We start from the raw sequence: 26,152 nt of genomic DNA on the forward strand, positions 1-26,152 counted from the left end.
GAGAGCCCTCTACAGAGACGTCATGCAGGAGAACTATGAGAACGTGACCTCGCTTGGTAATGATTCCAATCCCCTCCCTTCTTGGTACGGGAATTAAGAGGTATGGTTCATGCCAGCCCAACAATGCCACCTCTGTTCTGGCCTGTTTCAGCATCACCTCAATATGCCAGTGACACAGAGGACTCCCTCCCCCCGGTGCAGAACACTTTGGGAACAGAGCACAGGAGCAGTATTGCACAGTGTCAAATAGCTCCTGTTTGCTCAAGTAAAACTGGGGGTTAGGTCCAGCATAATGAACAGAAGGTTCCTACCCCTGCCCTTCTCTACAAACACTGAGCCTACTCCCCCGCAAACCAGAATGTGCTTGGGGTGTGAGAGGCAGGCTGCCAGAGTCAGGGCTGCTGAGTCAGGGCTGCTGGGCCAGGGTTACTTATCACACAGACACTCAGGGTATGGCTACACTTGCAGCTGTACAGTGCTGGGAGTTAAACCTGCCTTCGTACAGCTGAGTAGGGAAAGCGCTGCAGTCTGTCCACACGGACAGCTGACAGCACACTGGCGTGGCCACATTTGCAGCGGCATTGGGAGCGGTGCATTATGGGCAGCTATCCCAGCATTCAAGTGGCTGCAATGTGCTTTTCAAAAAGGGGGTGGGTTGGAATGTGACAAGGAGTGTGGGGGAGAGAGAGAGGGGATTTTTGGAGCCCACATTGTGTCAGCAGCTGCCTTGCAAGTTCCAACTCCCTCCTCCACCCCTCTCTCACTCACTGAAAGCAAACAGCTTTATTCCTCATAGACCATATAAGCAGCCACGCCGAAACGGACCTCCCGCCTGCCCACTCGCTGAGCTGCTTCTCTCCTCAAGCTCCCTCCCTCCCGCCCTCTTAGAGCAAACATTACCTGTGGGCTTTCCAAAGGGAGCCCCCCTGCCTGCCTCTACTCATTCACAGCAAACAGGAGCTGTTTTTTTTTTTTTTTGATAAGCAGCGTTGGGAGCCCCGAGTTCACAACAAAACAAACAGAGGCATCACAACAAAACAGAGAGAGTAATCTTTACTTAAAAGGATTGTGGGAAGCTTCTGGAGGTCAGTTACAGCGTACTAAGATTATTCCCTGTTTACACTGGCACTGCAGCGTTGCAGCAGCAGCGCTAAACTCTCTATTCTTCTCGTGGAGGTGGAGTACAAGCAGCGCTGTAGCCAGGGAGATGCAGCGCTGTATGTGCCTTGCCAGTGTGGACGGGGAGTGAGGTACAGCGCTCTGGGGGGCTTTATTGCGCTGTAACTCTCAAGTGTAGCCAAGGCCTCAGTGCATCCTTGAATGCTGGCTGGGAGTATCCAGAGAAGGAAGCTCAGTGGCGGATTTAGCATTAGTGGGGCCCTGTGCTCAGCTTCATTTTGGGGGGGCCTCCTTGGGACCCAGCCAAGAAAAAGAACATTCTCTCTTATCTCCCCCATCCCCATTTTTTATTCTTTGTTTCTTCATCCTCCTATAAGTAATAGGAAGTAAAGGAAAATGAAGAGAGGTACCTTCATTGTTTTTGTAGTCGAACTTCTTTTTCGAGAGACCACTTGAAAATCGCTGAAAATTGTTTATATGGGCTGGGGGTTGGGGTGCAGTGTCTGTCCAGGAGATAGGGTGTGGGAGGGGGCCCAGGGCTGGGGCAAGGGGTTGGGGTGTGGAGCGCTTATCTGGGGCAGCTCCCATTTGATGCAAGGGTTGCAGATGAGAATAGGGGTGGGTGTGTGTGCAGGAGTCAGGGTGGGCAGGGGCTGGGGTGTGGGGGTGCAGGACTCAGGGCTGGGGTGAGTGAGGGGTGGAGTCACGGGGCTGGGAGTGTGGGGAGGAGCCGGGGACATGGGGGGTGGCAGGGGGTTGGGGTGTAGGTGAGGGGGTGCCGGAGGTAGGGTGCAGGAGCAGGCTGGGGGGTGGGGTGCAGGTTCTGACCAGGAGTTAGGCTGCAGGAGGGAGCTCAGGGTTTGGGCACGTGGTTGGGGTGTGGAACGCTTACCTGGGGCAGCTCCCATTCGATGCAAGGGGTGCAGGTGGGAATGTGGGTGTGAGTGCAGGAGCTCCTGTTTAGTGCTCAGGGTGGGGATTTGGGGTGTGTGCAGGAGTTAGGGCAGGAGGCTGGGGGGTATGTGAAGGGGACTGCAGGGGCTTTGCCCTAATTTCACCCCCTTCCACACAGCCCCACCCCCGCCTCTTCTCCGCCTCCCCCGAGTGCGCTGCAGTCCCGCTCCTCCCCCTCCCTCCCAAAGTGACCTGAGCACTGGGAGGGAGGGAGGGGAAGGGGAGGGAACACAGCACAGGTGGGGGAGGGGGGAGCTTGGCTGCCGATGGGTGCGGCGCCTGCAGCAGGAGCCCCAGCAGCCGGCAGGACCAAGCTTCTGACCTTGCAGCTGCCCAGCCCTGGGGCCTCCTGTCATTGGGGGCCCCGTGCCAGAGCATCCTGTGTTTTACTGTAAATCGGCCTCTGAGGGAGCTCCAGCAACAGAACATTGAATCTCACCCAGGATTACAGGTGCCACAACTCCTCACTGCTCTGGATCGCACCCCAGCATGTGAAAATGGCCTAGGTTGCTAGTGACATTTCTTGAGACCTGGCAAGTCTTGCTCCCCCATCCCCATGTGCAATAGCCACAATCTCTCTGCTCTGCAGGCTCCTCGGATTTTTGAGTCCCTCATTGCCAAAGTCACATGACCCTGATTCTTATTTTTCACATTCTGCTTTTCCAGACTAATTAGAGTCTAGTGCTCCTGAATTATAGCTTCTAATTTCCCAGTGTTCTCCACACCCAGGGATTTTCCTACTCCCTCCCGTTACCCTGGACTCATTAGATTCCCTAGTAGATAAGAACGGCCATATGGGGTCAGACCAAAGGTCCATCTAGCCCAGTGTCCTGTCTTCTGACAGTGGCCAATGCCAGGTGCCCCAGAGGGAATGAACAGAGCAGGGAATCAACTGATTCATCTGTCGCCCATTCCACAGGTTGCCTGTGCGTTGTGTGAAGAAATACTTCCTTTTGTTTGTTTGTTTTTAAACCTGCTCTCTGTTAATTTCATTGGGTGATTGCTAGCCCTTGTGTTATGAGAAGGAGTAAATAACACGTCCTTATTCACTTTCTCCACACCAGTCATGATTGTGTAGACCTCTCTCATTTTCCCCTTTGTCTCTTTTCCCAGCTGAAAAGTCCAAGTCTTTTTAATCTCTCCTCATACGGAAGCTGTTCCATACCCTCATAATTTTTTTGCCCTTTTCTGAACTTCTTCCAATTCCAATATATCTTTTTTGAGATGGGGTGACCACATCTGCATGCTGTATTCAAGATGTGGGCGTACCATGGATTTCTATAGAGGCAATATGATATTTTCTGTCTTATTATCTATCCCTTTCTTAATGATTTCCAACATTGTTCACTTTTTGACTGCTGCTGCACATTGAGTGGATGTTTTCAGAGAATTATCCACAGTGACTCCAAGATCCTCTTGGGTGGAAACAGCTAATTTAGACTCCAGTTTGTATGTATAGTTGAGATTATGTTTTCCAATAGGCTGCAATATGTGCTGTCCTGACATCTAGTAGTGCTGAGATCCTGCATTCAGTAATATCCCTGTCCTTCCTGTTCCCTTTCTCCACTGAACCCCACCAGCCCATGGTTACTGTTCCCAGCTTCCCCGGGACCCTCTCATAGTCTCTCGACCTCTCTGTCAGCAAGAAGCAAAGCCAGGGAGACTTGCCCTCTGTCTGGAGTCTTCGATTTCTGGGACATGGATTTACTTTCTCTGGGTTGTAGGAGCCTCTTTGAAATTGAGTGTCTGTGACATTAACCACAGTGCAATCTGGAGTGTTGAACAGCTGTTTCCCCTCAGTTCCCCAGGCTGGGGTGACTTTTACACTGTTTTACTGTGAGAGCAGCCGCTCCTGGGCAGGTAACACACAGTCTCCAGCATGTAACTCGCTCCCAGCTACACAGTTTTGAGTGCTGCTAGTCAGCAACTCCCGAATTACAGTACCCCACAGGAGAACCCCAGAAAATTCTCTTGTCCCAGACTTGCCCCAGAAGTGTGCATCTTGCCCTGCCCAGCACACTACTGAACAACGCAAGCTCATCTGAACTCTGTCATTTCATCAGTGGAATATGACATGCACCAGCCTTGTTATCCCAAATGGAGTTTCCAACACACTTTCATCCTGTGACAAAGTGGGAATGTTCTTAATGTTTCCTTTGAATACTGGGTCGGTACCGGTGATGCAGCAGGGAGTGGGGAGTATTGACCTGGGAAGATTGCAGGGGAGTTTTACTTGGACTGTCTGCACTGGGGATGGGAGACTTTCCTTGAGGGAAGATACCTGAGCATAGAACATGAGACAAAAGGAGAGGAGGGGCTGGAGACTTTCAGTTTTGGAGCTGGCTGGGAGAATGGAGGTGAGGTCAGACAGACCTCCTGGCCCCCCAGAAGGACCTGACTAAGGGATCCTGTTTATGGCTACAAGCTTTGGTTTGGACTGTGTTCCTGTCATCTAATAAACCTTCTGGTCTGCTCTCTGGCTGAGAGTCATGGTGAATCGCAGGAAGCAGGGGGTGCAGGGCCTTGTCTCCCCTAAACTCCATGACAAATCCAAACACACTGGTTAAATAAAACAGTAAAACAAGATTGTTAACTACCGGAAAAAAAGATTTTAAGTGACTACAGGTGATGAGGCATAGAAGTCAGAATTTTTTGCAAAAGAAACGCAAAATAAAATACAAACTAATGTCAAAGTTAATAAGCTAAAATGGATTCAAAACAAAGGTTTCTCACATATGCTGAGACAGGCTGGCTTTCCTTTCAGCCATGACTCCCCTTATCCGCCCCTGCTGCCCAAGTTCAGTTCTTCAGGATTTGTCATGGGCAGAGGGAGAGAGAGAGAGTCTCATGGATTCTCCTCACCTCTTTTTATAATTCAGTCCTTTGTACTACAAACAACTTCAGTTCTCAACTGAGTCATGGTGACAGGCTGTCTGTTGTAGATATGAGTTTCAAGTGATCCTTGCGATGGAATGTAAATGTCTTCACACCTTCCCCCCGCTACAGAATGGCTATTTGACCAGCTGTTTGCCTTGCTGTCTCTGAGGAACTGCTCTGTGGGTATTCTCCACAATTGTAACTTTTGCAGTAACATCATATAGTAAAATCTCATAACTTTACATACAGTGTTGCTACACATTTTAACAGGAGGATAATATTCAGTAGATTGTGATTTCAAATGGTACCTCACAAGCAATACTGTGTACAAAATTGATCATAATTTTGTAGAAGAGTGTACATAGGGGTACATATTGACACAGTGTCTGTGTCCAGTCCCAGCAGATATGTGGGAATTTTAATCCCTCCTTAGCAGAATGTTTTGCATCTTCAAGGACCTGGGCAGCTGGTTCTGGGAATTCACTAGTTTACTAAGTGTGACACTGTATGGAATTGTGGGACACTTTATATTATTATTACTTCATTATTAATACCAATATGATAAAATTGCAATCACTCATGCTAGTAATGCTATATAAGGTGTCAGGGAAAATGTTATGATTGTCCAAGTATGATCATTTTGTTTCAGTTTGTATCACCTTTGTCTTGTGAGTTCTAGATATGTAGGGTATATCTTTATTTCCAGTCGTGTGTAGTGTTTCTGGGTGACACCCCCAGACATATTGACATCGGCACTGCGTAGCCTGTTTGCTTGCCCATCCAGGGTCTATAGACTCATAGACTTTAAGGTCAGAAGGGACCATTATGATCGTCTAGTCCAACCTCCTGCACAATGCAGGCCACAGAATCTCACCCATCCACTCCTGTAACAAACCCCTAACCTATGTCTGAGTTATTGAAGTCCTCAAATTGTGGTTTGGAGACCTCAAGCTGCAGAGAATCCTCCAGCAAGTGACCCATGCCCCATGCCGCAGAGAAAGGCGAAAAACCTCCAGGGCCTCTGTCAATCTGCCCTGAAGGAAAATTCCTTCCCGACGCCAAATATGGCGACCAGTTAAACCCTGAGCATGTGGGCAAGACTCACCAGCCAGCACCCAGGAAAGAATTCTCTGTAGTAACTCAGATCCCACCCCATCTAACATCCCATCACAGACCACTAGGCATACTTACCTGCTGATAATCAAAGATCAATTGCCAAATTAATTGCCCAAATTAGGCTATCCCATCATACTATCCCCAGCATTAACTTATCAAGCTTAGTCTTAAAGCCAGATATGTCTTTTGCCCCCACTACTCCCCTTGGAAGGCTCTTCCAGAACTTCACTCCTCTAATGGTTAGAAACCTTCGTCTAATTTCAAGTCTAAACTTCCTAGTGTCCAGTTTATATCCGTTTCTTCTTGTGTCCACATTGGTACTAAGCTTAAATAATTACTCTCCCTCCCTAAATTTATCCCTCTGCTATATTTATAGAAAGCAATCATATCCCCCCTCAGCCTTCTTTTGGTTAGGCTAAACAAGCCAAGCTCTTTGAGTCTCCTTTCGTAAGACAGGTTTTCCATTCCTCGGATCATCCTAGTAGCCCTTCTTTGTACCTGTTCCCGTTTGAATTCATCCTTCTTAAACATGGGAGACCAGAACTGCACACAGTATTCCAGATGAGGTCTCACCAGTGCCTTGTATAATGGTACTAACACCTTATCTTTGCTGGAAATACCTCACCTGATGCATCCTAAAACTGCATTAGCTTTTTTAACAGCCATATCACATTGGCGGCTCATTGTCATCCTGTGATCAACCAATACTCTGAGGTCGTCCTCCTCCTCTGTTATTTCCAATGGATGTATCCCCAATTTATAACTAAAATTCTTATTAATCTCTAAATGCGTGACCTTGCACTTTTCACTATTAAATTTTCCCATGCTTTTTAAATTTCATCCTATTACTATTACTCCAGTTTACAAGGTCATTCAGATCTTCCTGTATGATATCCCGGTCCTTCTCTGTGTTAGCAATACCTCCCAGCTTTGTGTCATCCGCAAACTTTATTAGCACATTCCCACTTTTTGTGCCAATGTCAGTAATAAAAAGATTAAATAAGATTGGTCCCCAAACTGATCCCCGAGGAACTCCACTAGTAACCTCCTTCCAGCCTGACAGTTCACCTTTCAGTACGACTGGTTATAGTCTTCCCTTTAACCAGTTCCTTGTCCACCTTTCAATTTTCATATTGATCCCCATCTTTTCCAATTTAACTAATAATCCCCCATGTGGAACCGTAACAAATGCCTTACTGAAATCGAGGTAAATTAGATCCACAGCATTTCCTTTGTCTAAAAAATCTGTTACCTTCTCAAAGAAGGTACAGCTGTACAACAAGCCCATGGAAAGGAATAAGGGGATACACCTATTGAGTCAGCAAGACATGCACGTGTATGCCTGTCTACTGAGAACTCCAAGGCTTTTCCATGCCATGTGCTGTGAAGCTTGTGTTTGGGACACAGGAAGTACAAGCCACATGGTAAAGGGAATATAAAGGGCAGCTGCATCATCTGCATTTTCTCTTCAATCCCTCTTCCTGCCTCTGGATCAACTTCTCTACAAACTGAAGCCTTGAACAAAGGACTGAATGACCCATCCAACCTGTGGATGTGTTCCAGATGGACTTTCACACCAGCAACTCACCAATACATCTAAGGGCTTGGCTACACTTACAAGTTGCAGCGCTGGTGGAGGCTTTCCAGCGCTGCAACAACACCCCGTCCACACTTGCAGGGCACAACCAGCGCTGCAACTCCCTGGTTGCAGCGCTGGCTGAAAACCCATCCCGGCAGGGGTATAAGGAGTGCAGCGCTGGTGATCCAGCGCTGCTCAGCAGGTGTGGACACTCACCAGCGCTTTACCTGTCCTCCAGGGAATAAGGAGTTATCCCAGAATTCCTGTTCAGCCACTCTGCACATCAGTTTGCACTCTACTGCTCTTGCCTCAGGTGACCCGCCCTTTAAATGCCCCGGGAAATTTAAAAATCTCCTTCCTGTTTGCTGCAGCCAGGTGTGGAGTGCAATCAGTTAATCAGTTACAGGTGACCATGCCTCCACGTGGCAAACGAGCCCCAGCATGGAGCACTGGTGAATTGCAGGACCTCATCAGTGTTTGGGGTGAGGCATCTGTTCAGGCACAGCTGCGCTCCGGCCGTAGGAATTACGATATCTTTGAGCAGATATCAAGGGCCATGCTGGATCGGGGCCATGATCGGGACGCACTACAATGCAGGGTGAAAGTTAAAGAGCTGCGGAGTGCCTATTACAAAGCCCGAGAGGGGAATCGACGATCCGGAGCTGCTCCCACGACCTGCCGTTTTTACAGGGAGATGGATGACATACTTGGGGGTGACCCCACTGCCAATCCCAGGATAACGATGGACACTTCTGAGCAGGCTGGGGGACAGGAGGAGGAGGCGGAGGAGGCGGCGGGGGGGGGAGAGGAAACCGCGAGTGAAGCTCCTGGGATGGGGGAAGAAACCGCAGATTCCCTGGAGGCATGCAGCCAGGAGCTCTTCTCAAGCCAGGAGGAAAGTACCCAATCGCAGCAGCCAGCAGTTGCAGAAGGACAAGCAGAGGAGCGGGGTACTGGTAAGCGGCTTTTATTTTCTGGGTGGAAATGTTTCTGGAGAGGAAGGGGGGTTATGGATGCATGCATGCCAGCCTCTAGATGTGGAATAGCCCGTTGATGTGGTCTATCACGTCGCGGTAATCTGCTTCAGTTATCTCAGCAAAAGCTTCATCCAGAGCGTGGGCAATATGCCTGCGCAGGTTTATAGGCAGAGCCACTGTGTCCCTTGTCCCAGTGACGGTGACGCGTCCGCGCCACTCTGCTGCCAGTGGTGGGGGGACCATTTCTGAACACAGGCACGCCGCATAGGGTCCCGGGCGGAATCCACATTGCTCTAAAAGAGCCCCCCGCTGTTCCCTAGTGACTCGCAGTAGGGAAACATCTTCCAGGATTAAGTCCTGTGAAAAATGTTGGGAGACTCTTTAGTGAAGAGATAGGGAGATAAGATCACCCCTGCATCTGCATCTTCACTCAACCCCTCTAGCACTCCAGATTACCCGAAGCAACCAGCTCCCCTCTATCACCCAAGCCCCACTTCTCCCGCACTCCTCACTCACCATTTCGTGGCTTCTGTTGTGTTATGCGTGTGGGGAAAAGAATGCTTAAATGAGAACTCACTCCCTCAGTGTAACAATTCATGTCTGGAGATAGTGGATACAATGCTGCCTGTGTTAAATGTTGTCATTTCTGTTTCTACAGTGACCTTGACTACTGGACTGCCCAGATGTTCAACATCACAGAGGCTTCAAAATTTGAGAAAAAATCCCCGAAAGAGCAAAGAAGACATGCTGAAAACTGTTCTTAATCAGTCTGCTCGAGAGAGTAAAGAATTGAAGGATTGGCGAGAAAGAAAGCAGGACTCGCAAGAGAAATGCAGTGGCCAAGAGGAAAAGCACGGAGCGGCTGCTAAGCATCCTGGAGCGCCAAGCGGAGTCTATAGAGTCACTCGTTGCCATGCAAGCAGAGCACTACCGTGCTACTCCCCCACCCGCCCCGTCCTTTGTGCCTTGTGCCCCAATGTCAGCTCAAACCACCTTTCCCCAGCATCCAGGTTCTTACCACCACCAGCTGCCTCCAACACCTGTACGTTCCCCAACCAGCCCTGATACCTACCACCACCCTTACCCTCTGCATTCAACCCCCATCAGCATGCAGTATATGCATCCTGAAGTGCAGGATTCATTAAACAGCAATCCAGACAGGGCATATGCAAACTTGTGACTGTACAGTTCACCAACCCACACCCCTGCCCTCTTGTGTTCATGAAATGTTGTGTGTCTGTCTGTCTGTCAAGGAAGTTTTTTTCTTTTCAATAAATCAATTCTTGGCTTTGAAAACAGTCTTTATTATAGCAGATAGTGAAAGATACCTTAGCCCAGTAAAGAAAGAGGCACTACAAATCATATTATTATTATGGATAATAGAATAACAGTGTAAGCAGTGCAATTCACTCCCATGCAAGGCAGCAAACATTACTGTTGGCTTTCAGCCTCAAATTCTTCCCTCAAGGCATCCCTAATCCTTGTAGCCCTGTGCTGGGCCTCTATTAGCCCTGCTCTCTGGCTGTGCATATTCAGCCTCCAGGACTTGAACCTCGGTGGTCCATGCCTCACTGAATGTTTCACCCTTCCCTTCACAAATATTATGGAGGGTACAGCAAGCGCTTATAACCGCGGGGATGCTGCTTTCCCCAAGTCTAGCTTCCCATACAAACATCTCCAGCGAGCTTTTAAACGCCCAAAAGCACACTCCACAGTCATTCTGCACCGGCTCAGCCTGTAGTTGAACCGGTATTTGCTCCTGTCAAGCTTCCCTGTCTAGGGTTTCATGAGCCAAGGCAGTAACGGGTACGGGGTCTCAAGGATCACAGTGGGCATTTCGACATCCCCTACTGTGATCTTCCTGTCTGGGAAAAAGTCCCTGCCTGCATCTTCCTGAACAGGCCACTGTTCCGAAAGATGCGCATCATGCACCTTGCCAGGCCAGCCTGTGTAAATGTCAATGAAACGCCCGCGGTGATCCACAAGCGCCTGGAGAACCATAGAGAAATACCCCTTACGATTAACATACTCTGATGCCAGGTGGGGGGGGGCCAGAATAGGAATATGCGTCCCATCTATCGCCTCCACAGTTAGGGAAACCCATTTGTGCAAAGCCATCCACAATGTCCTGCACGCTCCCCAGAGTCACGGTCTTTCTTAGCAGGATGCGATTAATTGCCTTGCAAACTTGCATCAAAACGATTCCCACGGTCGACTTTCCCACACCAAACTGGTTCCCGACCGACCGGTAGCTGTCTGGAGTTGCCAGCTTCCAGATTGCAATAGCCACCCGCTTTTCCACCGTCAGGGCAGCTCTCAATCTTGTGTCCTTGCGCCGCAGAGTGGGGGCGAGCTCAGCACACAGTCCCATGAAAGTGGCTTTCTCATACGAAAGTTCTGCAGCCACTGCTCGTCATCCCAGACTTCCATGACGATGTGATCCCACCAGTCAGTGCTTGTTTCCCGAGCCCAAAAGCGGCGTTCAACGGTGCTGAGCATTTCCGTGAATGCCACAAGCACTGTAGTGTCACACGCGGCAGGCAAATCCATATTGATATCATCGTCGGACTCCTCACTGTCACTTTGGAGCTGAAGGAATAGCTCGACTGCCAAACGTGTTGTGCTGGTGACACTCATCAGCAGAGTCCTCAGCAGATCGGGCTCCATTTGCCACAGAAAAGAGTAACAGAAAGACACTCACAATGGCGCCAAACGCTGCCGGAAAGAGTGAATGCTGGGATGTGAAGCGATGCACCACGGGGCGCTGGCAAACAGGAAGCAGAATGACCCGCACACTTCCTTCCCCTTCCCACAATACTCAGCGCCAAAATGGGACAAGGTGCTCTGTGGGATAGTTGCCCACAATGCACCTCTCAATACAGCGCTGGAAAGTGCTGCAAGTGTGGCCACACTGCAGCGCTGGTAGCTGTCAGTGTGGCCACACTCCAGCGCTGGCACTACACAGCTGCATGACCAGCGCTGTAACTCCCAGCGCTGCAAATTGTAAGTGTAGCCAAGCCCAGAAACCTATATATAGATTATGGAATGTATCTGCCTGCTTTCCCATTTAACTTCATTATTTTGTTCATTCTTTCTTCTAAACATTTAGTTTAGATGCTAAAGGCTTGGCTGGCGGCGTGGTATTTTGGGTAAGATCCAAACCTATAGTGACCCGGTAATGTGGCTGACCCTTCCACCTGCCCACTTCCTGGATCCAAATAGGCTCACTCTCCTGCTGCCCTCTGGCCTTGCAGTATCACAGTGAGCAGAGTTTTTAAATAACCTCTCACTGACCGGACCTAAGTGCTGATTGGGAGTCAGAGAACTGTCATGCAATAAAGGGGGCTGCACAATTTCTTTTTTCAGCGTCTCGTTAACCAGTGTGGGGGATCAAAGCACAGTTTGTGACTGGTCTGTGAGTTTAACTTCAGTGTTAACCACCAGTTTTGGGAGCATCTGCTCTCCTTTTTCAGCCTGCCCTGACCCTGGCATTTTCAGTGAGGACTGCCCCAGGCGCACCAGCTCACACTAAACACTGAAGATCAATTAATAGAATGTTTGTTTTATATGATCAGGTTTTATGAAATCAACTGAACTCCTTTGTTTTCTTTCATCTGAGTAGGGTTTCCAGTTTCCCAACCTGATGTGATCTCCCAGCTGGAACAAGGGGAAGAGCCATGGGTCCCAGACCTCCAGGGTTCAGAGGAAAGAGAGATCCTGGGAGCACCCTGCACAGGTGAGGAAACATTAAAGCAACTCAGAATCTGTAAGTGCCTGAAGGAAACATCTGGGATGCCCTACAAAGCCCTTGGGAGCTCTCTTGTTTCATTATTGTCCCTAGCAGAGGTCGTATCCTCGGAGTAAATATAGCTCATGGCTTCCTATAGATCCTAGCAGACACCAGGCAGTAGCTTCCTCCCTTCCTCCTGCAAAGTTGGATGGGATGTGAAGGCTGAATTGATCCCCTCCTCTCTCCTGTTTGGGGGAGTTCAGTTCCTGATTTTTATTTGACCTCTCTCCAGTACTTGTATTGGTTTGGCCTTCCCCTTTCCATCCCTGTTTGAGGTTTCTGTCTCTATCACAGCAGGTGATGCAATGGTATGTGAGAAAGAGGAACAGAATTCTCAGCAGGAAAATGTTGATCAAGGGATAAACACAGAGAATTATCGCAAAGATCGAAAAGGAATGTATGCAGCAGTCATGAGCAGGGAAGATCCTGTGAGATTCAGCACAGACCAGAAAGAGAGCTGGGAAACCAGCCAGGGGAGAAAATGGGTAAATTTTTTTCCTGTCAGCAAACTCAGAAGGGCCTTAAGGAATCCAGAACGCATCAGGAAATCCTCAGGAAAAGCGAAAAATACATGCACTGAGTGTGGGAAAACTTCACTCAAGATCAACCCTTTCTCAACATGAGAGAATCCACACAGGGGACAGGCCCTATGAATGCAGTGAGTGTGGAAAATGCTTCACTCAAAGATCAGCCCTTTCTGAACATCAGAGAATCCACACAGGGGAGAGGCCCTATGAATGCAGTGAGTGTGGAAAATGCTTCACTAAAAGCTCAGATCTTTCTGAACATCAGAGAATCCACACAGGGGAGAGGCCCTATGAATGCAGTGAGTGTGGAAAAACTTCACTCACAGATAATGCTTTATTAGGCATCAGAGAATCCACACAGGGGAGAGGCCCTATGAATGCAGTGAGTGTGGAAAAACCTTCAATCGAAGCTCACACCTTATTAATCATCAGAGAATCCACACAAGGGAGCGGTCCTATGAATGCAGTGAGTGTCGAAAAACCTTCAATCGAAGCTCACACCTTATTAGGCATCAGAGAATCCACACAGGGGAGGGGTCCTATGAATGCGGTGAGTGTGGGAAAACCTTCGATCGCAGCTCACACCTTATTAGGCATCAGAGAATCCACACGGGAGAGAGGCCCTATGAATGCAGTGAGTGCGGGAAAACCTTCAATCGCAGCTCACACCTTATTAGGCATCAGAGAATCCACATGGGAGAGAGGCCCTAAGAATGCAGTGAGTGCGGGAAAGCCTTCACTCAAAGATCAGGCCTTTTTCACCATCAGAAAATCCACACAGGTGAGAGAACCAGCTCAGGCCTTTCTGAACATCAGAGAATCCGTACAGGGAGAGGCCCTATGAATGCAGTGAGTGTGGGAAAACTTTCACTCGCAGCTCGCACCATATTAGACATCAGAGAATCCACACAGAGGCAAAGCGCAGTGAGTGCAGGAAAACCTTCATTCAAAGATCGCACCTTTTTCACCATAAGAAAATCCACACAGGTGAGAGAACTTATGAAAGCAGTGAGTGTGGGAATATCTTGTTTTAGCACCCAGCCCATGTTAGTCACCAGAGAATCTGCGAGGGGAATCAAGACCATAAAAATCTCATGGGCTATCAATACCCTTTTTTCTTTAATACTATGTGGGAATCAGAAAAAGTAACTTTTAAAGCTGTTTGAACAATTTGTAGCATCATTATCCCTCAGCTTCTCCAGATGAGTGACCGTTTGAATTCCCCTTTCAGGCCTTTGATACTTTCATCTCCTTTCTATCAACTCCATTGTCCCATGAGTAATTCGAATGTGGCCTTCCTATCAGGAGCCAAGGAGCATCACATTTCTACCATTCCTCCTATTACAAAATTATTGTTAGAGTAACCAATGATACAGATTGCATCACTGCCAGTTGTTCTCACATTGCTCTGGGTTTTGCTGAAGAGCAGTTATATTGGGAACTTTTCAAATTATATTTAAATGAAGAGGAGCAGGGCAGGGGAAAAAAGTGTCATTTCAGCCTCTGTGACACTGGAAGGAGATGGAGTGACTCAGAGATTCCCTCCTTCCCCATCACTGCAGAACTGTTATCTTTTTTCTGAGCTATGCAGAGTTAATCTTCATCGATTCCGTGGTGAGCTGGAGCCGGTTCCCACCGGTTCATGGGAACTGGTGGTTAAATGTTGAAGCCCTTTTAGAACCGGTTGTCCTGGTTCTAAAAAGGCTTTTAAATTTAACAAAACCTGTGGCAGCTCCCTGCCCTGCCCCTTGCCCCAGCTCACCTACCTCTGCCTCCTCCCCTGATGCTCCCCCCGGCTTCTCCTCCCCTGCTTCCCGCGAATCAGCTGATTCACAGGAAGCAGGGCTTCCTGCAGGTGAACTGGGGTGGGGATGGGATGTAAGGAGGGCTCCAGGCTGGCCACGCGGCACAGCTCCAGGCCGGGGCCCCATCCCAGGCCCTGACTCCGGCCGCGCAGCTCTGGCCTGGCCCCGGCGGGGGTAAGAGGCCGGGGTTAGGGGGTTGGATAAGGCAGGGACAGGGAGCGGGGAGTTGGATGGGGCAGAGGCTCTTGGAGGGCGGTCAGGGAATGGGGAAGGGGGGGGTAGGCACCGCATAGGAGTTCTGGGGGTCTGTCGGGGTGTTGATGGATGGGGTCGGGGCAGTCAGGGGATAGAGAGCAAGGCAAGTTGGGTAGGGGGTGGAGTCCTGGGGGGCAGTTAGGGTTGGGAGTCTCGGGAAGGAGTGGTCAGGGGACAAGGAGCGGGAGCGGGTTATGAGTTGCAGTTTCTGAGGGGGGTATTTGGGGTCAGGACATGGGTGGGAGGTGTACTCACCGGATGGTTCCCTACCAGGTCTTCGGCAGCGGGTCCTTCACCCGCCGGAGCCGTACACCGAAGACCCGGTAGGGAACTGGTTCCTAAGATTTTGGCAGCTCATCGCTGATCACATTCTATCCATCCACTTTTCAACGTGTCATGTAATTAAGCATTCTTCATTGTCTGTGCTTGGAGGTGATGCTTTGACTTCTTTAATCCTATACCAATGTCGCTATGACTGGAGATGAAAGTATCAAAGGCCTGAAAGGGGAATTCAAATGGATCCCAAACACAGTGTGATCATTTGGAGTTTAAATCCCAGGTTCCATCTGATGATAAAGCCACTTCTGGCAAGGTGGTTGTTCTGTCCCCCATTATGGTGATGCTCGATACTAAAAATTTGGTAAATAGCATAACTGACTATTGAGACAGTGCTCAGTGAAACTGGTTTGAATGGATCAGAGGAAAAAGTGATAAGGAGAAATCTCTTGTCCTGATTCTGAATAATCAGATATAAACTGCTCTGGAGTTTCACTCCACATTTTCATTGCCATGTATTCTAGCTCTCTGTGATGTGGATTTCTATCCTTCTTGAAGGCTCTGGTCACTCAGTTGGATATTAGTACAGTTGGATAGGATGTAGCTCAGATTTATTGGAGACATTAGGAGGAAATGACCATTTGCTAAGGTCATAATTTTTCACTTCAGCTTTGATTTTCCCCACCCCTCAATGATGACATGGAGAAAGTTCAAGTGTAGTTCTGTCAACAGGAGAGAACTTTCTAATTTACTGGACATGCTAACAAAGAAACAGTGGTGATATAAAATCTCCACTCGGAAATGGTGAACAACAGCAGAACCCCAACTAACTGAAGGAAGTGCATATGATCACAGTGTAGTTCAATTGTTTAAGTCAATATTGTCTCTGATGTTCTGGAGAGAGAATTCCACTGTAAGTGGTTTTGAACTAGGCAAAATGGTTTCCAAAGCATTTATAACCCAGGCCCCACAGAAGATCTCTCCTAGCTAATCCTATGTTATGGGAGATGCTGCCCTTCAAGACGCAGATGTTGAGGAAATAGAAGTGGGTTTTTTTTTGTTGAATTATCCTTTGTAGTTGGTAAAAATGTGTATAAAATTGAACCAGTGTTGGAAATCTAATAGCTACAGATAAATAGCTATTTTTTAATAGAAACTCCAGCTCTTGTAACTTGTAACAGGGATTCTGTTCCAGGCCTCTATCCAGTCCCTTGACTGGAACTGTGCCACCAAATTAAAAAAAGCTGGACATGTTTTGGGAAGCCATTCCTCACTAACACTGCTGAGATTTGAAGTGGTTTTGTAAAGGATTCTACTTCAGAGAACTGTAAATTTACCCTAACCAAGGATTTGGAAAGAACTGGGGTGGAAAGAGCACACACTCAGTTCTTGGTTTCCACCCCAGTAAAGGAAGCTATGGTGACCAGTGACCCAAGGAAAGTTGTTTGTACAACTCCACTTCCTAGTGCAGTGTCACTGATTACAGTTCCAGAGGATACCAGGGTTAGTTTGAGAACAATCATCCTTCACTGTTTGGATCCAAAGAGAGAGTGCTTCAGAGGACGTTCCTTCCCCGTGGATCCCAAACTGGCTGCCTGATTGGGTAACAAGGGCTTTCAGGCTGTAGAAATGATGGTAACCAATGAGGCAATGAATGTGTCAGGCTCCAGTTTCAGACTTCTGGATACACACATGTTGAGTCCTGATTCCATGGTTTTGTGTCTGATGCTATGGCTGCACAATTAAGCTGATGTTGGTAACTGCTCTGCTGTAGCGCTGGTATTACAGATGCTCCAAGCCAATGGTAGAGATCTCTCCCGTCGGACTTCATTAGTCCAGGTCCCGCAAGCGGTGGCTATGTTGGCAGGAGAAGCTCTCCTGCTAATGTAGCGCTATCTACACAAGGGGTTAGGGCTGTGTAACTACGTTGCTCAGTGGTGTGGATTTTTACCGATAAATGTTTTTAGTGTAGACCAGACAGTTTTATCTTGTGTTTTATGCATTTACATCACTTCTCCTCCACCTCCTTCTACTTTGAAAGATTAAAAAGTGTGACGAGAGAGGTATTTTTCCTCATGATGCAAACATGCCCATATAGGAGACCCCTTCCACCAACACGCATGGCAGAAGAACCAGAAATATATGAACTCACAGAAGTGTTGGGACAAATCACAACTTGAATCAAGGTTCAGTTGTTGGCAGTGGGGATTAAAAGAAAATTATCACATGACAAGAATTTGTGATCTTTGAATATGGTGGTGTTTCCAATGAAAATGAAATTATAGGTGGAGTTATTGGTTATAGATTAAGAGACTAATTGTGTGATTAGAATTAATTTGGGAAAACTGAAAGTTGCCATGTTTTTTGTTTTGTTAGTCATACAGGAAATGATGGCTAATCTTGAAATGTTAATTTGATTTAATTTATCCTGTAGTGTAAGGCAGGGTCCCCAACCTTTTAGGTCCAGGGACCGGTTTCGTTTGCCGGACCCTCCGCAGTCGTGCCTGCGGAGGTCCATCGTTTCAGTGGAGCTTCCACAGGCGTGCCTGCGAAGCTCCAGCTGAGCCCCGGGAGCAGCGGACCTCCGCAGGCACGACTGCGGAGGGAGCGCTCGTCCCGTGGCTCAGCTGGACCTCCCGCAGGCATGCCTGCGGAAGCTCCACTGGGTCGGTTCGCGGCCCGGTTTCTAAGAGGCCGTGGACCGTACCGGGCCGCGGACTGGGGTTGGGGACCCTGGTGTAAGGGGGTTTTGGTAGAAAACCTCACTCCAAAGGTTGGGGTGGGAGAATGTGTGTGAGAGAGAGTGAATAAGAGAATATTGGGAAGTATAGACTTAAATTTTTGTATTTCAAATAGAACTTATTTTGCTTAGCATAAAAATCAAAATCTATTAAAAGGAAAAATACTAGAGGTGAGAAGTTGTATAATTTTTTACCCACTTAGCCTGTAAGGGTCACTGAGTTCCCCACGTCTCTGATTTGCAAAGGAAAGGCCTGACATCTGTCACAGGATGTGCCCAGTAGGTAGGAAAGCTGCAATTGTCAACCATCAATCTCCAGGAAAAGGAGAGTTCCAACCATTGTCATTTAAGTATCTTATTGTTTCGTTCTCTATTTTTTGTGCTGGCCTTTCTGTTGTATCAGAGTGTGACTGTATAGGTCAGTATAGCTTAGTGCATGTGTGACAAAAGCGCATTGGTCTCATTTAGCAAAGGGATCACTGTTAGTCACAAGCAACACCTGCAACAAACAACAAGCAACAAACTCACCACAGCTAATACACTGATTTTTATGATTTTTATCCAGGAAGCATAGCAGTGAGATCGCTACTGAAAGCTTGTAAAGACAGCACTGGGAGCAGTGTCTGATGTTTTCCTGTCTAGCCGGCTTGCTTCCTAGAACGAACGCTCCTTGAGTGGGGTGATCCATGGGAGTAGCTCAAACCTCCAAAGTGCCTGGCCAGGGGCAGGACATTAGCACAGCAAGGGAGGGGTGTGGCAGTGACATCACAAAGGCCTTTGGCAGGACCTCAGACTATTGCTCAAAGGTGCTGGGGAGGTGGTGACCTCACAGAGAGATCCTGACATCAGCCAGGCAGGACAAGGGCGAGGGGCCAGGGAAACCTGGGACCCCTGTGGCTTTGCTTCAGCAAGTCTCCTTCTCCAGGTCTCTTTGAGGACTGAGAGAGTATTTGGGTTCACGGACGTGAGCACCAGGAGGAACCTCTTTCGTTTTCCCCTTCCCTTTTCCTGATTTTACTAGAAAACAGCCGTCCCTGTTTAGAAGGTAAGAGCCTCCTGGAGGTTTGAAACCTGTTCAGTTTGATCCATCAGGTGACAGTTGAATTCTAGGCATGGAAAACACGAGCTTAAGGAGGCAGAATTTTATTGCGCACCTGGGATTTTGTCCCTTAGAATCACTAAGGACATTAGGGTTTGTCTTTTTTGTTTCACCTCTTCCTCCATCCATCCCTTCCTCCTTTCTCTTTGTCTCTTGCTGCTTTTGTCCTTTCTCCTGTTCCTTTCCCAACAGAGGTGTGTGTGTGTGTGTGTGTGTGTTGCGGGAGTGCTCGGTAGCTCCCACTCTCGGAGGTCCACCCAAAAATATGGGGCTGAAATAGTGCTTGGGCAGTGATCCCCACTGGTGACCTGGGCCATCCTTTGGGCTCTCTGGTGAGAACCCTCAGCCTCCCGGCCTCAGTCTCTACCCTGATTGGCTGAGCAGGGGGTTATTGACAGGGAGGAGACTCGGGTCCTTCTTGTTCTCTTTTAAGACCAAGGAAATAAGTCAGAACCAGTTCTATGTTTGATGAATTTTGCTGCTTCTCTGCATTGATGGTCTCTGAGCAGTTCATGATTCTCTCTAACATTGCAGTTCTCCTCAAATACTTGCTGAATAATTACTGTGCACTGTTGTTGGTCTGGAGCTCATCTGAGAGCACTTTATTCAGGTCATTCAGTGTCTGAAATTCAAGATCCGATGGTTAGTTTGAAAATCAGGGCTCTTGGGTCCTATTCCCAACGCTGCCACTGACTGGCCGTGTGACCTAAGACGAGTCAATTTTCCTTTCTCAGCCTTAGCTTCTCCCTCTTTCAAGTAGGGATAATAATGATCCGCTCCTGCCTACCTAAACACACTCACTCTTCCCCAACACACTCACTGTCTCTCCCCACACACAAACAGTCTCCACACTGCAGTTGAAAGGCAGCCGGCAATCTAGTAGGATGCCCATGGAACAATGGGATTGAGAAACCTGCATCACTGAAAGTACAGCCATGCAGACACCACACACCAGCCTTCCCTAGCTGGCAAAAATCAAAGCGCCACAGAAAGACCCCTATGGTGTCATACCCCAGCTCCCTAAGCCCTCAGCCACAACCACTTAACACAGGGGCCTTTTTGCACTCTGGTTCTGTTCTCACTGAAGGGTCATTTCCAATTGTTTGCTCAGACCAGCTTCCCCAGCACACTCACTGCTGTGCAGCTCTGTACGTGTGGTCATGGCTGAACAGCAAGAATTCCTGCCCATTTCCCTACTGGCTGGAGCATGGCTAGAGTGTGTTTGTGGTTAATGACATTGCTGTAGATTGTTCATTCCCTGCCCTGGCAATTCAGACGGTCCTTTCCCAACATATCTCCAGCACATCAATCCCTGGCTGGGTCTCCTGGACAGTGGAAAACATCCCTTGTTTGGTGCTGCCAAGGAGATCGTGCAGAGCTGAGATGTCCCTCAGCTTGGATCAAAGGGGGAGTTGGATGGAATTTATCACACAACCCTCCCTGCTCCCCAGAGCCCCACGGGGAGAATCTAGAGAAGGGGGAGTCATTCCTCCCCTGTGCTCCCAGAAGAGCTGCTAGGGCTCCTTCCTGCCAGCTACTCACCCCTGGATTCACCCTCAGCTCCTGGGATCTTTCTGCTCCAAAGGCTCCAGAGGCCTGGGGTGGGGAGGGCGTCACTGCACAGTCTGAAACACAAGGGAGGTTTCTGGCATTGAAGGAAGGAGCAGAAAATGGAGAGGAAAGAAACAGAGAGAAAACGCCTCTCTCTCCCTCCCCTCCCAGCAAGAAATGTTACCAAGGACCAGTGTTAGGGAAATGGTGCCCGGGGCAAAACTTGTACTTTGGCACTTCCCATCACCCCTGGGCAATCCCCCTCCCCCTTTAGTGCTAGCTCCTGCACTCCCAACCCTTGTGCCTCCTTCACCCCTAACTCCTGCCCCCTCCTGTGCCCTAACTGCTACACTGTGTCCCCTTTGCCCTTAACTCCCGCACTCCCCTCCTGTGCCACCAGCCATTGCCTCGTTCCTGCACCCCTTCACCCCTAACCCTGCACCCTCCTGCACCCACGTGGGGACACTGACCTGTGTGCATGGAGCAGCTGGCATTGCTGCCCGCTCCTCCTGGAACGTTGCTCCTCCGGGCACCCCAAGGGGCTGCAGGGGCAGGGCGAGAAGTGACATCATCCGAGCTCCCTGCATCCAGGTCACTTTCCTCAGCCGGGCTGCATCAGGGAGGGCAGAGAGCAGCAACTTCTGATGCTCCTCACAGCACAGCCCAGGTGGGGACAGTGACCAGGACGCATGGAGCACATAGTGTTGCTCCTCGCTCCCACAACCCTCTATGGGGCCATGGAGGAGCATTGGGGCAGGGAGAGCAGTGAGCACCTTTGCATTGGCACATGGTGCCCTTTGACCCCCTGGAGCCCTGGGCGGCTGCCGGGGGGGCCCACCCCTAAGGCCGGCCAGGCTTCCCAGCACGAACAGCAGAGACACAGGGAGACTGGCCCCACACTGAGCAGTGGTAGCCTGGGCGGCTCGTAATGGAGGCTCGGGGGGGCTCAGCCTCCCCAAACCTTGCGTCGCCAAGGGGGCAGTGGGGCCCATGACTAGGGGCCCTGGCCAAATTGGGCCCCCTGGAAAAGTCTCCCCCATGTCGGCCCCAGGGCTGGAGGAGCTCCCACTCCCTGCTACGGCCCGGGGGCTGCAGCAGGGCACAGAGCTTCTCTGGTCTCGGGCCGCAGCGGGGCCGGGTAAAGGAGTGATAGGGTGGGGCCAGTGGGGAAGGGTGGAACAGAGGTGACAGTGGATGGGGCCGTGGGTGGAAGCTGTGGAAGGCGGAGCCACAGACAGAAGTGGGGGTCATGGTTCCGGTTCTGGGGCCCCAACACTTGTTCTCCCTTTCCTGGGCTTTGGCATCACTAGCCCCTGCTTAGCGAGTAGGGGTCAGTGGTCCCCAAAATGTGGGGCATGACTCCTAGGGGGACACAGGAACATTCATGGGGGCACCTCAGGGCCTGAGCCAGCCCTCATGGAGGGAGCAGCTCTCAGCCCCAGCTCTTCCCCACTCCCACCCTCAGTCTGGGCCCCTGGCTCCCAGCTTGGACTCGACCCCCTGAACCCTGTCTGCACCCCTCTCCCAGCAAGCAACAGCCCCACTCCCAGCCTCGTTTCTTGACCGCGGCTTCCGCGGGGCCACAGCCATGGCTAAGAGGGCACAGTGTGAAATGTTTGGGGACCACTAGTTTAGGGTGATGTTCTCAATCACTTCTATGCAGTCCAATAAAAGCTATTCCTCACCCACCCACCTCTCCATCAGGACGGACTAGGTATGTCCTGCTGCCCTTCACTCCTGCAGGAAGGATAATAACATTTCATTCCACTCAATCCTAAAATGATTTGTAACCCACCACCAGCCAAAACTGGTCATTTTGGGGAAGCGGCCCCATCATGCTGCATAGCTAGGCAGAGTAGGTGTCTATGCAAACACGGTGTGTTCCTGAAGTCTTTCCCCCAGCTCCTCACTAGATGTGAGGGGGGAGCTCATTCAGCCCCTGCTTCCGCTTAGTATTTAAAAACTCCTTATTGTCCCTATCTCTGCTGGCCTAAGATTTCTCCTTCTGTCCCTTTTTTGACAGATTAGATGAGGTGGCTGAGTGGTTAAAGTGATGGACTGCTAATTCATTGTGCTCTGCACACAGGGGTTCAAATCCCATCCTCATCGGCTGCATTTTGCCTTCTCCCCTCCTTGACAAACAACCCACTCCCCCTTTGGTAAAATGACAGACCAAACCATGTTGCTTCCTGCAAACAGAAACCTTCTCAGAAACTCAGACCCCCCTGCTTTAAATGAAATATGTCTCAACTCCAGTTTTCTGAAAGAATTGTCTAGTCCTGTATTTCTTAGCTTTTATCTCAAAAGGTGACATCCTCATAATCTCCCCCAAACACCCTGGGACTTGCCCAAATTATTAAAATGCCCCCACCTCAGCAAGGCCACGACAATGACCCACAGCTAGAGTGTCTAGGGCCAAGTTGTTCTGAAGGAGGCAACTCAAACATTTTCTTTCTGCTTCCCTTGGCAAGGTCTGACTGGGAAAACAAAATCCCCCAAACTGAAAATTTTCTGCTGAAAAACCAATACTAGTCTGGTTGGGGAATTTGGTTTGAAAGTATTATTGTTATTATTCTCTTCTGATTTCTGAGTCAGTTCAGTTCAGTCTTTGTCCTCCAGGTGTGTTTCCAGCTGCTGAGTTGTCGGGGAGAGAGGCCAAGCCATGATGTCTCTTCCCCTCTTTCATAGTTGTTAGGAAGCTCCTTTGCGAGTCAAGCAGTGTCCATTGTCTCTGTGGTATCTCGGAGAAGCCTGCATTGTACACGGTTCCTGGGATAGTCCTTGGGAGTGTGGATCCTTCAATGGGCCAGCAGCGAGTCTGGCTCCTCCATTGTCGCACCTGAAAGGCTGGTGGGGGGGTATTTCCCAACCTCATAACATCTCTCAGTAATGCACACAGAGCAAAACTTCATAACTTCCCAACCAATGCGAGCACACACAATCCAACACGATATTAATGTTCAACAGATCAAAACTTTTGAAATGATACCTCACCAGGCAGACTTTGTACAAACCATGTCATCATTATATGAGAGTGGTGAATATGGGGCTTCCAGGTGCTGCTTTGAGCACAGAGTGCCACACCTGGGCTTCCATTGCAATGGAGACGTACCCTTAGAGTCCATCTCTCCTGGGATAAAAATGGCAGCAGGGCTGGCCTGGGTCATCTGACTTGGGCTCATGGAGCTAAAGCTGAGGGGCTAAAAACTGTGGTGCAGATATTTGTGTTCACACTGAAGCCTGGGTTCAGAAACCCTCACCCCTCGTGGGGCCTCAGAGGTTGGGCTCAAGCCCATATGTCTGCACTGTAATTTTATAGTCTTGCAGCCTGAGCCCCATAACCCTGAGTCAGCTGAGCCGGGCTTTGAGACGGGTGCCCTGGGTGTGTTAATCACAGTGTAGACATAACGTTAGTCTATGTCTACAATGCAATGAAACACTCATGGCTGGCCTATGTCACATTAATCAGGGCCATGTGGCTTGGTCTGGAGTAAAGTTGCAGTGTCCGTGTCTGGGCTCAGGCTCAGTCCCCTGCTCTAGGAGCCCACAAGGTTGGGAGGGAGTTTAGCGAGTGGAAATGGTAAAACCGCAGGGAAGTATTACCCTGGACTCAATGGCATTTCTCCATTGGTCTGTCTGCTCTGGGGCAGGAACAATAACACGTCCTGCTGCATTCGTTATTTCATAGGGTGGTTTAGGATTTTCATTCTCAGACACTGGGCACAAAGCAGGACTCAACCCTCGGCATAAACTAAATGAGCTGCCCACAGATTCTGGCATCTGCAATGAGCCATTTGGTGTGAGAGCTCAGACCTGCCCCTGTCCCAGAGGGAGGGGGTCATTTGTGAGGGGACTGGACCACTGACCTATCAGCTCCTAATATCCAAACTTTCAGTAGATCTATTATCAGTGCTTGTGAGTGTAATTTAAACCATAAGAAAAACCACACTAGGCTAGACCAAAGGTCCATCTCACTCTGAATCTTGTTTTCTGACAGTAGCCAACGCCAGGTGCCCCAAAAGCATCTCAACAAGGCACCACTGGGAGTTGAACCCAGGATCTCCTGGTTTATTAAACAAGGGCTCTAGCCAGCTAAGAAAAGCAAAAGTGAATCTTGCCTTAATGGGCCGCTGACAAAAGCATCCCAGACAGAAAAGCAATAGGCTAAAAAGAAACCAAGCAGCTGTTGAAGTAGTTGAGCTGGGTGAGACTAAAGGTCTGTGGTTCAATCCCAAGCTGGGGGGCGGGCTCTTCTTTCCCCCTTTGTGCAGGGCTGGGCTGTTTTCTGAAAGTGCAGCAGTTCCTTTAACTGCCACAAATCCCTCATTTCAGGCTTTGCAGCAGGAAAAGACAGCATGGGCTTCTGCACTGAGCTGGCCCACCTGACCTTCCATTCTTCTCTTGCTCTTTGTCAGCAAGGGAAGAAAAGAAGCTCTCCTCCAAGCAAGGTTCAGAAGGGGGACGTAAGGATGACTTCCTGAGCACCGGCTCCAGTCCTCTGCTCTACCAGCTGACCTATCGAAGGGCTGCCACCACTCTCTCTGTTTCCCCATTGGTGTGTGCCAGGGCAAGCACCAGCTAAATAGATAGAGTTTCTGTGGTGTCGTGGTTATCACATTTGCCTCACGCACAAGGTCCCTGGTGCAGAAATATGCTGGCTTCCTTTTCTCAGATCCCCTTGCTGTTCAGGAAGGCACTTCTCCTTCTCCTATTGGCCTGTCCCTGGAATAACTCCAACCCCTGCACTACAGAGGGTGCTGACGTCAGTGGAGAAATCACCTTGGCATCAGTCTGGAGAACCTAGAGGAGTGCGGCGTGTCACCTTTTGGAGGCTTGTGGCTTGGCCTCCTCTGCCCATGGAGGTTGGCCTATAGATTGATGGCTTTAGAGGTGGGGGCTGGGCTGACTGTGAGCAACTGGGATCCAGGAAGCCCCCACCTGCCCTTCTGAGGGCTGAACCCATGGAGATGCAGTTGGCTTCTGGGAGATAGACCCCGGTGCCTGCCTGTTGGCATCCCAGGGATGGCTACTTGCAGGCCAGGAGAAGTGGGGTCCTGGGTGGAAGGAAAAGAAGCAATGGTGAGGCGGAGTGGGCTCCTTTCTGGCCGAGATGGTGGGCTGTGGGGGGTCTGGAGTTGCCTGCAAGCCATAAGTGGACTTGGTGCAGTGAAAACCGCTGCTCCATTCTGGCCGACCTGGGGGCACCACTGACAACTTGGGAGTGGGGGTGGGGGGCTGGCTGTGAGCAAATGGGATCCAGGATGCCCCAGCCTGCCCCTCCAGGAGCCATCTTCTTCTTCTCTCCTGCCATGGGGAGCCCAGCCTTAAGCCTGCCTAGCATGTGCTGCAGCTCAAGAATTAAGCCTTCCTGTGTGGCCTGTGCTGGAGCTGACCCTGGACCCCTGTGGGGTACTGCTGGGGGAAATCACAACTGCAAATAATTCTGGCCACAAGATCAACCCCTTGGGTCGAATGGGGAAAGCTGGA

The 26,152-nt window shown here is 49.6% G+C and overlaps 1 protein-coding gene, 1 non-coding gene and 1 pseudogene across 2 annotated transcripts in view; 2 read left to right on the plus strand and 1 right to left on the minus strand.

Moving 5' to 3' along the window:
• The window catches only part of LOC120375400 (zinc finger protein 850-like), a gene marked incomplete at both ends in the record, with an annotated part of 188,503 nt that overhangs the window by 99,659 nt on the left and 62,692 nt on the right, over positions 1 to 26,152 (minus strand). The window lies entirely within an intron of this gene.
• LOC120375893 lies at positions 23 to 25,247 on the plus strand (annotated as a pseudogene).
• Positions 22,693 to 22,774, plus strand: TRNAS-GCU. The gene has a single exon. It is a non-coding gene; the product is annotated as a tRNA-Ser (tRNA).

The sequence above is a fragment of the Mauremys reevesii genome, linkage group 12, assembly GCF_016161935.1.
Source record: "Mauremys reevesii isolate NIE-2019 linkage group 12, ASM1616193v1, whole genome shotgun sequence".
Classification (NCBI taxonomy): Eukaryota; Metazoa; Chordata; order Testudines; family Geoemydidae; genus Mauremys; species Mauremys reevesii.